This window comes from Girardinichthys multiradiatus, chromosome 21 (assembly GCF_021462225.1).
Source record: "Girardinichthys multiradiatus isolate DD_20200921_A chromosome 21, DD_fGirMul_XY1, whole genome shotgun sequence".
NCBI classification, from domain to species: Eukaryota; Metazoa; Chordata; class Actinopteri; order Cyprinodontiformes; family Goodeidae; genus Girardinichthys; species Girardinichthys multiradiatus.
In genome coordinates, this window is record NC_061813.1 from 19,258,583 (window position 1) to 19,275,984 (window position 17,402).

General features: G+C 38.9%; 1 protein-coding gene across 3 annotated transcripts in view; it reads left to right on the plus strand.

Moving 5' to 3' along the window:
* The window catches only part of cntnap2a (contactin associated protein 2a), a 498,604-nt gene that overhangs the window by 46,483 nt on the left and 434,719 nt on the right, over window positions 1-17,402 (plus strand). The window lies entirely within an intron of this gene.

Here is a 17,402-nt window from a genome sequence, read left to right on the forward strand (position 1 = left end):
AGCTAAGAGGGACCATGAATGTAAAGGGAACAAAAACTGAGTAATTAACAACTAAAAGAGGAAAACTAATGATGAGAGGAGAACAGACAGGGAGGCAAAAGGAAACCAGAATTGTCAGAACACAAAAAGCGATACAAAACTTCAAACAAGAGCATCTAGTAAAACAAAACACCAAACCACAAACAAAGTCCAAAATCTCACATCCTGACAGGTAGATGACAGCAACACTATTCAGGTACAATTCAACCCTGCTACCTCAAAGTTTAAAGAAATGGAAGAAATGAAAACTAATCCAGGTATCACTGTTTCCCACGTGGGCGTTGAAGTCCCCCAGCAGAATAATGGAGTCCCCGGGAGGGGCACTATCCAGCACCCCCGACAGGGACACCAAGAAGGCCGGGTACTCTGCACTACTGCTCGGCCCGTAGGCCGAATCGACAGTCAGAGACCTATCCCCAACCCGAAGGCGCAGGGATGCGACCCTCTCATCCACTGGGGTAAACACCAACACGAGACGGCTGAGCTGGGGGGCAACAAGTACACCCGCACCAGCCTGCCGCCTGTCCCCGTGGGCCACTCCAAAGTAGAAGAGAGTCCAACCCCTCTCAAGGAGATGGGTTCCAGAGCCCAAGCTGTGCGTGGAGGCGAGCCCGACTATTTCTAGTAGATATCTCTCGACCTCCCGCACAAGATGAGGCTCCTTCCCCCCCAGGGACATTCCACGTCCCTAGAGCCAGCCTAAGCATCCGGGGATCGGGCCGCTGAGGTCTCCACCTTTGTCCGCCACCCAATCCTCTTTGCACCGGTCCCTCACGGTTCCTCCTACAGGTGGTGGGCCCACTGGGGGATGGCCCCACGTCTCTCGTTCGAGCCTGTTTGCCATGGGAGACCCTACCAGGTGCATTTAAGCCCCAGACAACATAGCATCTAGGATCATTTGAGCACTCAACCCCCTCCACCACGTTAAGTTGGTGGTTCCAGGATTTCTAGACGCAGCCAAGGGCCGGAGGGGGTCTGGTATGGGGACCAGTGGATTTCGTCTCTTCTTTTTGCAGATGACGTGGTCCTGATGGCCCCCTCTAGCCAAGACCTACAGCATGCGTTGTGGCGGTTCACAGCCGAGTGTGAAGCGGCTGGGATGAGGATCAGCTCCTCCAAGTCCAAGGCCATGGTACTCGACCGGAAAAGGGTGGCTTGTCCTCTTCAGGTTGGAGGGGAGTTCCTGCCTCAAGTGGAGGAGTTCAAGTATCTCGGGGTCTTGTTCATGAGTAAGGGAAGAATGGAGCGGGAGATCGACAGACGGATCGGTGCGGCTGCCGCAGTAATGGGGGCACTGTGCCGGTCTGTTGTGGTGAAGAGAGAGCTGAGCTGAAAAGCGAAGCTCTCAATTTACCAGCCGGTCTACGTTCCTACCCTCACCTATGGCCATGAACTTTGGGTCATGACCGAAAGAACGAGATCCCGGATACAAGCGGCTGAAATGAGCTTCCTCCATAGGGTGGCCGGGCACTCCCTTAGAGATAGGGTGAGGAGCTCAGCAATCCGGGAGGGGCCCGGAGTAGAGCCACTGCTCCTCCACAGTGAGAGGAGCCAGTTGAGGTGGCTCAGGCATCTATACCGGATGCCTCCTGGACGCCTTCCTCGGGAGGTGTTCCAAGCACGTCCCACTGGGAGGAGGCCAAGGGGACGGCCCAGAACACGCTGGAGGGACTATGTCTCTCAGCTGGCCTGGGAACGCCTTGGGCTCCCCCTGGAGGAGCTGGAGGAGGTGTCCGGGTGTCTCTGCTGAGTCTGCTGCCCCCACGACCCAGTCCCGGATAAGCGGAAGACGACAAGTACGGGTACGAGTACGAGTATGAGTACGAGTACGAGAAAACTAATCCAAATGCAGAAGTGCATAGAATGAACAGAATGTGGCACATATAATACCACAATCTCTGCTTCGACAGATCATAAACTCTTCGTAATGCTTATATCTTTATTTTGCACACCACTATTTTAGAGCTAAACATGCAGCTGCTATACAAACTAGTGACGAGCCAAATAGCCTGTACCAGACTCCTTACTGTCTACTATTAGCATTATTAAAGCATTTATCAGGTGGATTTTCTGGACTTCTACTTGAAACTTATGTCAGTGTGCTTTGCACACCAATTTGACTGACAGTCAGTGTAACCTTATATCGTGGATGTCAAAGTGATGCCATCTTTGCCATGAATGTACATCTGTGAGAGCCAGAGTGCAATGCCCAGTGGTGAAAGTGAGACGGTACGGTCCGGTACTGCGTACCACTAAAAGATTTTACGCTGGTATGCAGTACCGGAAAGAGAGAAGAATGGTTGTCTGCTATGAAGCTGTCATCCAGAACCAATTACGGCTGCAAAAATTCACGAGCACACTAAGATCAGATCTGCTACCAATAGGCTGTCTAAAACACAACTTAATCTGTTTTATAAATATAGTTATTTTCCCCTCATTCCAAATTGTTTCTGAACTGTTCTGTTATGCTGGAGCCTCATTGCTCTTGCTTTGCTTCTCTCCCCTCGGAGCTCGAGGCTGTTGTAAACGGCCAGCCTTTAACACGAGCACCGCTACATTTAATGTCTGTCTGCTCGCTGCTAAATACCCCAGTTAAAAGCAAAGGGAAAGTAACTAGTTGTGGTTCATGTTATTTTGCTGAATTACAACAGAGTACAGCTCGAAAACACCACTTATGACCAGAGATTTTACATACACTACACGAGAGCGCCTGCGCACTTATCTCCAACACAGAGCGGTTGCCAAGGAGATCGGTGCGTTCGATTTAATGGGAGATTTTACACAGGTGGTGCACAGACATAAAAAACCGCCGCTTGCATTAGGACAGGACGAACAATAAATCACTTACCATCTACAGACTTTTAAATAAAAACCGCTGAAACAACCGAACTGTCAAATGTTTAATTTAAATGAAATCAAAACTTGAACATAATGCAGAGAACAATTACATCTTTGTTCACATTGTCAAGTGATTCTGATTTCTGCCTTATACAGGCAGCCTATATATGTAGATCTATATATATAGATCTATGTATATATCTATATAGATCTATATGTATATGTCCCCAGTGCCTCCCTAGCCCCGCTCTAACTCCGCCCCTAAGTACCGGCAAGAATTTAAAAGTACTTTCACCCCTGGGGATGCCACAAGAAACAGCCAGGTCTAGCTCTGCCTGCAGCCTGAAGCAAAGCATGCAAACGCAAGCTGTGGACCAAACGCTTTCAAAAACAATTTCGAAAATATATTAATGCTTCTGCTTTCTTCTGCCCAAGTCTTCTCAGATATCCACGACCAATTTAAACTGGTTAAAGTACATTGTCTATTAAAATGTTTGAGAGGTTTCTTATATAATTTAGCATTAATGCATATAAATATTTTTTTCTGTGTATGTGTATGTGTGTGGTGTCGTCTGTTGTTGGACACCAAACTATATGGTCTTTAATTCAGTCAGTGCATATTGCTCCTGTGTGCCTCTGAAAAGATTTATGTGTGCGTAGTATCAGTTGTCAAACTCCCAACCTGTGTTTAGAATTTCAATCAACTTTGTCCTGACAGCCTCTGGCATGGCACAGAATTTCTCTATACTGGAAGTAGCCTGGGGAACACTACAATTATAGTCTGTGTGAGTGTGTTAGTCTGTGTCAATGTTAAGACAGCTTTTAAGTGGGTAGTGTTTCAAACCCAACAAGAACTCAAAGATTACAAAAGATGAGAGTAATTTGTGTCCATTCATTGTCATAGCCTTAAATGTTATCTATCCAAAGGGAATTTTAAAAAGGATTGGGCTTCATGTTGTTTGTGTGCGCTCTGATCATCTGTCTGTACTCAGAAGTTGTCAGCTGTAGTCAATAGAGACAATTGACAGTGAAACCCTGAGGATTTGTCCTGGCTGCTCCATTAGCTCACCCAGCTTCATGCTCTGTCATGCCAAGACCATGGAGCTTGCCTTGAGCCAATCAGAAGCAGCTTGTCATTAACATCTCAAAAATATATTGAATCGTGTGATCTTTGCTTCAGTGTGTTAGATTTCATCCTTAGAGTAGTGGGTTCAGAATGTGTTGAAATGCTGGCCTTTAATTAATGGAAAATAAAAACTGTAATTATTTAGCCAAGATCCAATGACACATTTTTTTAAACTGAAAAACTGAAATGCGCACTTTTGACCATTAGATGTTGGTTATTAATAATAGGTTTAAGCAAAAAGTGATATTAATGCTCATTAAGTGACCTCAAGATGCAGTTTTTTAAATCAAGTCATGCTAATAGTGGATCTAGGAATAGCCATTTCATTTCTATAATGCTAATACTTAATAATAAATACTTAATAAATTATTTTTGGATCATTGAAGTGTAACTTTGTTCTTTTATTTTCAGTGGCACAATTCATACCAAGTTTTGTCTTAATGTACAATATAAAAAATTTAGAGAGGAGCAAATAAAATAAAATTGCTTTAAAACCAGTTCACTTTAAATACATCTTCAGAACTGAATTCAAATGTTTTCATTTTAATCAAAGTATTTCAAAGTTTTATTCTAAATTATTAAATTATCCAAATACAAATAGAGCTCTTAAAAAGGTAACTAATCAGGTTCAAATTAATGTGACTCAGTAAGTTTTTATCACTACCATGCAAGTCAGAGAGTATGTATTTACAGACAATAAAAAATAGTTATATGTTTTCCTCAGCAGCCTAACTGAAGCAGTGTAATTACATTCATCACTCAGCTATGCACATCGAGCTTTAAGCCAAATCTATAAAGTTGAGAAATGTAATTTTATTCTCATAAGAACTCATGCAGAAGCATTTTGAATCAGCTGGAAATTTTTCAAAGATTTTACGAAGCAGCCTAGCATGTGCAATAGTACAATCTCACAATAACACAATAAGTGGACTAGATTCTCTCCATCACTCTGAAACATAATGTCCCCTCTTCTGGTAATAACCTACAAGCAGCAGAAGAAAGTGCTGGAAAGTTAAAGAACCTGTTTTGCTCAGACGTAACCGATTAGATAACCCATTCAGAGATAAACGTTTTGAAAACAAAAAGTAATCAAAAACTGATGCTTTTATGGGACGTATTGTTTATGTTGATATATAGATTTTCTTTAAACAAATTAACAAGTAAAATACAATGGTGAGTAAAAAATGGTGATTGTCATCTTTAGATTAATTGAGCCAATTGAGCTAAGTGAGGCAGAGGATCAGAGCCAGAAAGTGATTGCAGAACAGGTTTTGGTAAAATACCAGAACATGACTGAGGAAGACTAGGATGTAGAGGAAATAATGAGCACAGAGGAATCTGAAAAGGATGAGGTCAGAGAGTAAAATTACAATAGAACAAAAACAACCTTGTCAAAATGCAGTGAAAATATTATAAACCTGCAACCTGAAGATGGTTTGACATGGTGTTCTGAAATATTGAACACTGCCGCCTCAAACATGTGGGTCTTTGACAGGAGCTGTGCTGATGACAGAATGACCTGCTGTGCACTGATTTTTGAGCTCTGCAAAAAATGGTGCAGAGTGAAGGAAAAAGAAAGAACAGTTATGTCAATTTAAACTGTGTAAAAAGTGAAAATGGATTTTTTTCAAAAAGTTTGTAGATTTATCATTATTCAATGTGCTTTTATGCCAGCATTGGCTGTCCTATTCTACATTATTCTACTTATTGGTCTGTATTGATGTTAACACTGTTAATATAACTGTAAGTTGTTTTTTATGAGAATCACCAATCTATCCAACAGGACTGTAGGACTATTTTATTTACGTTTTGACTTATATAATGTGAAAATTCTACATTTTTCCACTATGTATTAGCACAAAACCAAACAAATTCTGATAACTAAAAACTAAACCCATTTTTTAAATAAGGTAGTAGTTTTAATTTGTCCTTTTTTCCTCATATTGGTACATAGTAAGGACTGCAAAAAATGTTGGTTTTTATATGGTCAAAATGACTTTCTGTCCTCAGCTGATGACACTGATGTTGGTGTCTGATATTTTTAGACATTGAAACATCTTAGATTGACAAAAATATTAAGTTGGTCTCTAAAAAGTTTGTATTGCAAAGGGAACATAGTAAAACAAATTAAATCAGACAGCAAAGCTACCACAGACAGCAAAGCCGCAATATACCACAGCCACAACAATAAAACAGAAATGAAATTGATTCAGATCATTAATTGTTATAACCCTACATTTCATCCCACAATGGCAGTTTCAGGCTTCATTCCAACTACAATAGAAAAGACAAATACTGAGATCTATTCTTTTTCCTGATTGTATCATTAAAAATCCCACTTTTACTCCATTTCACCCTACTTTATTTGCCTGTCAGGTCTGAGACTCATTTGGCCATAAACTTAGCCATCAGGGCTTTTTATATATTTTTACTGAGGTAGGTTTCTACACAGTTTTTTAGCTTATTTCTTTTTCCTCCTTTTGTTTGTGCCAAAGTTTTGATACTCTATCTCTTTTCCTGTTATCTGTGTAAAAGCAAACTGAAGATATTTAGGTATCCATGAGAAGTCAAGATATTGATAGAGCAACGTAAGAAAGTAAAAATGGAGAGAAAAGGGGTTGTAATATAAATTTGAGGAAAGGTAAAAAAACAAAACAACAATGCCTCTGTGGTTTCATTTTGGGTTTTTTTTCTCATTGTTTTCTCATTGTTTGCTTCACTTTCATATTCATTTCTCTGTTCAAAGATGCACTCTAAGCTTAGTGACCCATTTTTGTACTGCCCTATAACCCAGCCCATCTATCTGGTATACATCTGCCAGTGGTGGTTCTTGCATGAACTGCACCTAGGGCGGGTACCTCCTTGTGTTCCCCCCAACCATTCATAATGTAGGAAATCATAAAATTTAAGGCAGGATAAAATACTTTGCACAAGCCCACCCAACAAATCTCTCCCATCAGCAGCAACCACCTTCCATCTACCGAGTGCACATGCAAGAAAGCTATAGAAATCGTGCCCCAAATACAACTGAAAGAATAACTGTATTTTGTATCTGGTTCTTGTATGTAAATAAGTCTTAGCAGAAAGGGTAAAACATTCCTTCTGTTAACCATAAAAAATAAACACATTTACATTGTTATGGTCTGTAAATTAAAAAAAGCAACGGACAACAAAAGTAGACAATTTTTTTGCTCTTTGGCCTTGCTAACGGCAACTTCTTGTCACTACTTTTACACTGGCTGGACAATGAGTGAACATGACTTTTCTTTTCACCATAGAAACCGCTCTGCCAATGTGATGCTCTCATGAAAAACCTTCTTATTCTGAAAGGATAAATATCTCCCCTCTGGTTCCAAAAGAGTGCATTTAAGACACAAAAGAGAAACCAGTAAAAGAAAGAGAAACAGAACCAAAAAGCACAAAAGGAAATCTTTTTGATAGATCTCATTAGCTTTGAGTGGGCTTTCAACATAGCAACATTTTATTTATTATAAGTCACAACTTTGATTTCCAGCCAAAGTTGTAAGCTTTCATCACGGTTATGCACAGATGATTTAAGGAGTCAGACAAAATACTTTAAAATCTGCTCCACCACATCAAATATTTTGTAAATGGAATTCAGGTCTGGACTTGGTTATGGTCAATCATTAAAAGAATCTCTCATTCACAGTTTGAGCCCAGTTAACCATGGCATTGTAATCCCGGAATAAGCCATTAGAAAATGGGGGGTAAATAAAAACCTGAGCATTTAGAACGTTTAGATACTCAGGTGACCTCTGCTTTTGCAGACACACAATTCCAGAACCTAAACCTGGGAGTATAAACCAACCCCATTGTATAATCTATGAAACAGATGCACACTGGAACTAGTCACTGATTTGTGCACCATCTGTTTCACTGAAGACACCAAGAGTTCTGAAACACTAAAAATAGGAACTCATTAAATAACATTTGTAATACATACTTCAATCTTTTTCACTAGCAGACTGGTCCCATTTAGGTTCACAGATAATCTCAGTAAGTATTATGCATGTAAATATTAACCATAACATATTACTTTGAATTCTTCTGAAAATGTTTTGCTTTTTGTTTTATTTTGCATGGCTTTTAAGTGATCAATTAAGATCTTGCCTATCCTTCTAATTATAATACTGTGTTACAAGTTTCCGTTTCCAGTTTAAGTAAAACATCCTTTCTTGTTTTACTTGAATTATGCAGACCATGAAACAGTGCAATGTCAAAAACCCAAGGTGCAGTCTTTAGTGTGCTTGTTGAATGATTTAGAAACTCCTTTCTCAGTCAGTGAGGGGGAAATAATTCGTTTTATGCTCAAACATATTAATGACTAAATTACTTACCCCCTTATAAACTCTTGCCCGTTTGCTGAATTCAATTTATGTAGCTACTTCCTTTGGCCTGACGGTGCATCTTGAACAGTAGTCTTGAAAACTAAACTGTCTTTCAGGGACATTGCTACCTTCTCTTACATTTTTAGTGTGTAAAAAAATGCTTAATGTCTATTTTTTGCACTTAACCACATTTATTTACTTAAAAAGTTTGTACACTCTTGTAATCATTTTGTGCACTTGAATTGTCCTGTTGAACATTGCAGGAAGGCTGCCAGCAGTTAACAAATTTTAAAATACACCGTGAGTTATTTTTATTTAAGTGAATCAAATTATCAACTATTATCTTTCTTGACTTGCCTAAAATGTGCTTAGCATGCGATATACACATATATCTAAAACCTGTGGAGCTCGTATGTTGATGGAAGTGGGATACAGCTCCAGTCAGAGGCTTCCATACAGTCTTCATCAGCATTAATGTCTTATTAAAAATACGCCATACATCAAAATATTACATTTTAGGATTTTAATTACATATCTGAATTATTGTTCCTTTTGAAGTATATTAATTACACAAGATAATTTTATTTTGTAATTGAAACAATGTTGCATGTTACCCTGTTTTTAATACAAACAAAATATACATAAACCTCTATCAAATGTTTGTGCATTAATGTATGTAACTTTGTTTCCAAGTATTTGTGGAAACCTTTCTAGCACAGGTTTTGCAAATTAGGGGCAAAAGCTAGTCTATATATAATTAAAACTGAAGGCATGCTTGAGCTAGGTTAAGTTTAGATTAGGCAAGTTTCTTTCAGTTATGGTTAAAATTTGTCTTTTGGAAATGTGTCCCCTAAAATGATGAATACACACCTTTGAGAGAGAGGCTGTGTGTGTCTGTGCGCATCCTTATGTGTGGTTATGTGGATGTGTATGTGTGCCAGGGTGTGTTTGTGTGTGCCACTAGCCACCCTTCCTCATTAAAGGTGAACTGAGGCAGGTCCTGGCTGTGTGGGGGGCGGTAATTGATGTGCGGTGCTCAGTGAGAAACACATTTTTAATTCCTCTGTGTTAACGAACTATAAATCACACATCATACATGCACACTCACACAAACACACCGCAAAGGAGACATAAATCAAAGACTAAGGGCCTGCCAGTGCCTGTCTTACTGCAATGAGAATTTCACAGCGCCTTTCCCTCCCTCTGTTTCTCCTTCTCAGTGTTTCTTTCAATCATTCTCAATCCCTCTCTACCTTCACCCACCATGACACTATCAGAGCACACATCTCATCATTCTTACCCTCAGCACAGATCTGCATTAACTGCAATTACAATATCCCAGAGCAGCTCACAGACCCCCACTCTGTCTGGCTTTTTCTCTTCTTCTCAATCCCTTTCAAGCCTTCACTGAACAACAGATGGTCAACTCATCACTCCCCCATATAGTGGGATAGAGATACAGAAAGCGTATGGGGGAGGAAGGATAGAAAGTAGAGCAACAACTAAACTAAATTTGTGTCTGTGAGGGACAGAGAAAGATAAGTAGACAGAGAAATGCCAGGGTCATTTGAGACCATGTATATATATATAAATATAAATCAGCTGAAACACACAAAGCAAACTATTGCCTACCTTGGAATATTGATTAGGCGTTGAACACACAAAGACAGAGACAGGCTGGGCATGAAGGGATGCTGCAGAATCATCAGGCACAGATTGTGTCCTCATCCCAACTGATGGCACCTGGTCAAATAATTATTTTAAGCACCATTTACATATGAATTACTGACAAAAGATTTAGACGAGACCAGGAAAAGGGAGAAAGGAGGGGGGAAATATCAAGAAATCAGAGTTGGAAGATGAAGATGAGGCATAGTGGCAGGATGCAGTACAGTGTAGTGTAGGATGAGATAGAGGTGACGCAAGGTGAGTTACAGCAGCACCGATAGGGGAAACCAGGCCAAGCTTCTGTCGCTCCTGATTTTGTTGCTTAGCAGGATTTGTGACCCCACACCCTTCCTCCTGCCACCATCCCCCTACCTCCTCCTAAATTGGTATTCATGGTCTATTGTGGTTACTACAGGATTGAGTAAGTATTCTGGTACAAGGATGATAGGAGAGGAGGAAGGAAGGCAGGAGGGAGAAAGATAATTTGAGATTGAGAAGAGAAGTTGCACCAAAGCATAGCACAGAACGGGTTATAGGTGGTGACTTTTTGTTGTTGGTGGAAAACTGGTCAAATGAAGCATTTTGCTGGCTTGAACTCTTAGTGGAACAAACACTACTAATAGGAAAATTATTGATTGTAAAATATTTTGAGATATGTTGTGGAAAGGAGTATTGGATTCTTTCAAAGCTGCCAAGATGAAAGCATGGGTAAATTAGGAACTACACATAATACTCATGGGGACGTGCATTACCTGCAGCCCCTACCACCTCTGCAATGCTGTCTTTTGTATGTGCTTCTCATTATAAAAGAGATATTACTCTGAATGAAAAGAAGGCACACCTAGACTTAAACATATCATGTCAGCAAGAGCTTTCTATGATTAAAAAAGTAGTAGGAGACCACATTTAGGGTTTTAAAGAAATGCATGACTTCTGAATAGATATTTAATTTAATATATAGTTTTTATTGACTTTATTTATGTAAAGACAATGGAAAAATTAACTGATGTTTTACTAATACACATCAGCAATTATGTTCAACATGAGCTGGATTACATATTGTTTTCTCTTTTGTGAAAGTATAATTAACTTTCACTGTTATGATGAAAATCTCAAGATTATTTTGCACTGCCTGCAGCTGAGGCATGATGTTTGGTAACAGCGACTCAGTGTTCACTGGAGAATTTTGCCATACATATATCTACGTAAGCTATCATGACACAGCATGTTTACACAAACATTTAAAACAAAATATGGAAGAGGTTACATTAGTTTAAACACAGATAGCAATAAAGATGCACCATGATGAAACCGGAGACTGGATAATGGGAAGATAAAAAGTGAGTTAAATGTTTGAAATTGATATCCCACATTTACCTAATTATTTTGGTTATTTTAGTAGATGGTAAATGTAATATAAAAATCCCATGTTGCATGATTTTACTGCTATGATGGATGTACAATAGGAACATTCAAAGTACAGCCCGGTGGCTGTGTAATTTTGTGTGGAGCCCAACTGCCATCAAGAATGCTAACATTTTGTCACAGGCATTTGATGCAGATGAACACTATAAATATTTCTGAGGGTGAGAAGTTTGCTGACACTAAAATCATTTAAAAATACAAAGTACAACATGGAGCGTTCATCTTTTATTAACCATGTTTTTTGCTTTTATTTTGATTTCCTAGTAAATAGGACGACAAACATCAAGTGACTTTTACTCAAATACAGTGCTGGGTGGCTAAAGGAGCGTTTCCTAATACCGGAATAGTGATCAATATCCCGTTCTTGTTACTAAGCATAGACTACATTCAGACTACGAAATAGGAAACAGTCTACGCCAAACAATTTGAAACTTTTATGACATGTTGTCGATAAGACAAATCAGGAGACTCTAGTTTGTCGAAGAACAGAGAACTAAAACACAAAAACAGAGACGGATCGTGACATTATTTCATTTAATCATTGTATGTTTTCATTGATGCTGTATTTTGAATTTTGAATAAAAAAAAAAAGTTATAACCCTTGAGTACTTTTAACTTTGCAATTTTGGCCTTCGTGGTAAAAGGTTTGGACACAACTAATGTATTGTCATGATTTGTGGGTGTTTTTGGTTTATTATTATTATTATTATTATTGACAGATTTTGAATCATGCTTCTGGTCATGCTTTAGTTTTTGTCTTCTAGTTCATGTTTTGTCAAGTTAGGTTTTTTGGATCTGTTTATGCTTTATTTTAACTTTATTTTAGTTGTATTTCTATTAGTTTGTATCCTTGGATTTCCGTTCTGCTCAAGCCATGTTTTGTCCTGTCAATCAACTTTATTTGGTTCACCTGCACCTAGCTAATCTGTCTTCTTGCTTCACCTGGTTCACACTCCATAAATGCACACCTGTTCTGTCATTCGTCACAGAAACATTTCAGATCATGTCACTTTGCTGTTTTGGATCATGCCATGCTTGTCTCGCCTGCCTGTTACTGTTTTGTTCCTGCCTCTTCCTCTGAGTGAGTTTTTGTTTTTTCCACAATTAAATCTTTTTCACCTACCGTCATACTGCCTGCTTGTCTGCATTCCAGGATCCTCCGTTGCACCTATCCTGACATGAATAGAAATAGTTAAATTTTGAAAAAAGATTATGTTGTTTTATTTTTATTTTTTCTTTTTGTTGGGTAAAAACAAGTATGATTTGTCTATTTACAAGAGAGATTTTTTTTTTATTGTTAATAAAACAGCAGACAGTCTCCAGCCATAGTATGATTACATAGTTTTGATTTACTTGCTAACATTACTGTAAAGAAAAACTTGCATATAGTAATAAAACATTCGACACAGTCTGGTTTATTTTTTTGTATTTATTAATGTCATGGATCTAAAAAAAAATAACTTTTTTAAAATGAATAGCTATATATTGACTTTACAGTGAATGTTTTGCAGAGGGCACCTCCAACTTTATTTACATTGTAATATCCTGAAGGATATATTTAATGATGAAAAACAACATTAAATATTTTACCTTCGTTCTATTGCAAATACAACATCATATTTGTTTATGAAATCTGATGGAAGCTGTACCGTGTTGTCAGAACCCAGCTTGTGAGTTGGGTTGTGAAACTCCCACTTTACCAGACAGAATTTAAAATACATCCAAAGACAGGAGTCCACACTGTGTCTTTATCATTTCAAGAAAACTAGGAATTCACATCAGTAGAAAATTTAATCCTTGGAATTTGAGCCCCTACTACCTATATTCAAGAAGAATGTGTTGGGACTAATTAAATGATGCTGAAATCAGTTGTTTAAAATGTTCTGCACTTAATAATGGGTAAGATATGTTTTTTTTTTTTACGTTTCTTTGTTTGGGAAAGTGGACCTGAAATCTAAGTGCATGACATCATAGTTACATGTGTGGGTGTTCTGTTTTCCTTCTGTCTTATTGATGTGTGAAGTTAAATTTTTCTTTTAACTATCCACTATGATAGACAGTTTGAAGTGAAAAGGACCCGTTTTAATTTGCTGCATGGATACCCTCTTCAGCTCTCTAAGGGACTCTTTGCTTACCACCTCTCCCGCTGAAGGAAAAGACACTGCAGCATGCATACAACATTGCACACACTCCCTGTACATACACTATGAACTTCGCTGTTTAATTTTTGGGTTCAGACTTCTGAACATTTGTGCTGACAAATAAGCATGCAAATGCATGTTATTATAAACGAACAGGGGGGAATTTTCCCAGTTTTCTACCACGGAGAGATTAGTCACAGGGATCGAGGAGAAATTTACCCTTTTTTTTCTGGTGATCCATTTCTGTGTTGATTCAGTCTTATGTCTTTGATCATTATGCTGGTAAAATTCCCAATGATGCTGCCTTTTGAGTTTCCTGGCAGAGGCCAGACAGTAGGACAGAAAAGGCTATTTTCTGCCATCACTCCTAAAAATGGTTTGGCATGTAGATGTATTGATTGTTTTTGGAGACTTGATTCCAAGATGCCAGACATTGCTGCAGTTTTCTAAACAATGTCTTTTGGAGAATTGTTGTACCTCGTTTACCATGCAGCTTGCTGTGTGTGGTGGCAAGGTAAGCATAGGTCCTCATCCTGCCTGATTGCCAGTGGCTTAAGATATATTTCTTGATATGAGATTACTTCCCCTGAAAAATAAATGTACTCAAATTGAACTTTGAATTTTACAAAAATCTTCAGAGCGAGAGTGAAAACTCTCCAAAAGAGCAATTCAGAGATTTATGAATTCGTAAGAAACATTCAATGACTATATCCCAAGAACTTCAGATTAAGGAGTTTTCTAACAGTATTCTTACTGAAGTTTTTTTCAGCTGTGTTTATGATTGTGCACTGAAGCAAACAAAGTAATCAAATTGAGGTTTGAAGGTTATGAAACATGGCAAAGAAAAACAGATAATTTCATATGAACACAAGCTGTCTGAGTTACTCTCTAAATAATTTCAGCCCAACATGGAGGTCAACAAAGAGAGAAATTCTGAGGGATTTTACCATTTGCATTCCACATTCCTTCATTAACATGTCTGCCATAAATAGACTGACTTTGCTTGTTATCACATTTTGTTCATGCCTAGGCAGTACATCCAAAACTAGCTTACTGTCTTTACTTTCACTAGCTTGTCTAGTGACTTGTTCTGTTGGTATTTTACAGCCTACAGTTTCCACACCATTTAATACAAAGTTTTTTTAGCCATTGAAAATGTTTGTTAATGTTGTTTATTAACAGCTACCATTCTTGCAACTATTGCTTTCAAGTGTGAATTTACTGCTACTCCAATGCCTACCGAACAAATTAGGTTAAACTGATGTGTCTGTCTTGTTTTAGCAGCTGCATTGTTACTTTTATGTTTTGGGGCCAATTTATTCCCTTTTGCATGACACATTTTTGAGTTCATCACCAATGAGAGCTTCTAGCTTGTTTCTTAAAGACTACTTCAGCTGCTGTTGTATCCCCCTTTGTGATACTTTTCTCTCATAATTACATTTTTACATCTCCTTTCCTCATTGATATTACTTTCTCTCTTCTCCTTCCCCACATTTCCCCATCCCTCCCAAAGGGACTCTGACTGGTAGTGTTGCATTCAAACACAGTGCAACGTCAGCACAGAACTTGTTACTTTGGCATCCAGTTAAAATTCACGCTGCAGCAAAGAAGATATGTAGCAGTGATTAACATCACATACATGTTTAGTTGTGCTGGTTTGCTACTGAGTTTCTTAAGAGAGGCATAGGAGGATGTTGTGATAGAATACTAAAATAGCTAGAGCAATTTTAATTATTAAAACACCTACAAAATGACACAGGGAGTTAATACAGTCTGAAAGCACTCTTCAGTCTATAGTACCATTAGGAAGAAGGCAATGCTTTGTGGAGCACTGTTACACAATGAGCCATGTACATTATTTACTTTCATATGGGAGTGTGCTGCTTTGAGTTCTGCATTCATGAACAATAAAATATTCAGAGTAGAAATGAAAAAAATCCCTCAAAATTGATAGATGTGTGTTTTTGTCCACTTTAAAAACTACCCCCGCACAAGGAGTGGTGTACAAGCTCCAAGCATTGTAAGAGTGTAAAGGAAAAGCGACATATACACAAAACACATGCGCAGATCTGTTTGTGACCAGGAGTGGCAAAGTGAAAGAGGTAATTGTAGACATCTTTTAATTGGTTTAGGGAATAGACCCGGGAATACTCTGGGACTGAAACTCAGAGAAGGAGAAATACAAGCTCATGATGAAAGGGAAATAAATTAACATGTTGACATAGTGAGGGATAAAGAGATACAGATGGAGAGACTGGATATAAGACAGAGGGAAAGACCTAGAGATTCAGAGATGATGGGGATAAAGGTGGAGGGAGGGTTATGAATCTTCAGAGTTTAAGCATAGGCTGCAGTTTCAGCCTGTCACATTGAAATTGGGACTACCTCACTCTGTTTTGTACCTCTAACTTCTAGTTTTGCTGTAAATATGTTACAGCAAAAAACCTATGGTTTTCCATTTTCTTTTTGGAGGCTTTCTGATCACAAACTGAACAAATACACACATTTACAGGCATGCATGCTGTTTGTAACAGCACCACTGCTTCATCACCACAAGGCATTGGGGAGTTTTAGTATCCATTTGCAGTGAGCTTGCATCATGCCGTGTTTCTTTAACCAAAGTCTTTGCAGCACCACTTCCACAGCTGTAGCGAAGCTTTGATGAGCATAGCCTGGACTTGAAGGTACTTATGCATTTGAAGACGGAGCATGCTAATTGGTATAGTTAATGCGTAGAGGACATATCAGGGAATTAGGTAAAAAATCATGTTTCTTTAGCCATTGTGGTTTGTTACATATATTTTATCTAAGGAGTATAGCCTATGGAATAGAAATATCATTTATTGTTCCACAGGGGGGAAATGCAGGTAAACAAGCTATAAACAACTAGTATAATACTATTGCAATTCAGTTATAACATCTGTATTTGTGCAGAACACAGAAAACTGAATGCTACTTTGTTCCTGTTTCTATATCTTAAGATAACTAGACATTGCTGTGGTTATTTTGACTGTGATCACTTTTTTCTCCCCCTCCTTTTTTTTTTTTTATACATTTTTTTTTACCGTGTCCTGTCCAGCAGAGTAGCGCTCAGAATTGTTGTCTGAGTGCCAAGAAATTGCCAAACAGATTTACTTTCACAAGCAGAGCATCACAGCAAATGCTTTAAAGCGCTGCTTGATATTTATAAAAAAAAACTTTATTATTAACTTCTTTGGGACTTCTTTGGGACTATTTCAATTGTTACGGACAATGAAAAGGAAAAAAGAAGCTCGAAAAAGAGAGAGATGGGACAAAAGGGAAAAAGGGGAGAAAAGGAGGAAAGAGTGGAGGAGAGAAAGAAGGATGAAGAGAATGTAAGATTACACTCGTCTTGCTTATACACCTGCAGCTGTTTTTTTGTTTTTTGTTTTTTTAACAAAATAGTACATGGTACTTATGAATGTAAAATGTACTTGCAGCCCAATATAGAAGATTTGTGTATCTGTCAACACCTGAAGCTTAACACCTGTGAGTATGAGTGTGGACGCGCTTTTGTATACAAGGTTTCTCCACAAAAATATGCAATAACAAGTGTGAGGACCCACAGACCTGCCCCATGGTGGTCCCCTTCCCTCCTGGGGCAGATACAGGCAGACAGCATCGGCACCGCCCAGACCCGGGTGATCCCGGCCTGGCCCCGCCCGCCGCCGCGAACCCAGTCCCCAACAACCCCCATCCACCTCCGGAGAGGAGGCTATGTACAAAAGAGGGGTCCACATGGCTCATACCAGCCCGCCAACCGGAGCCGCCCCAGGATGGAGCAGTCCCGACCCC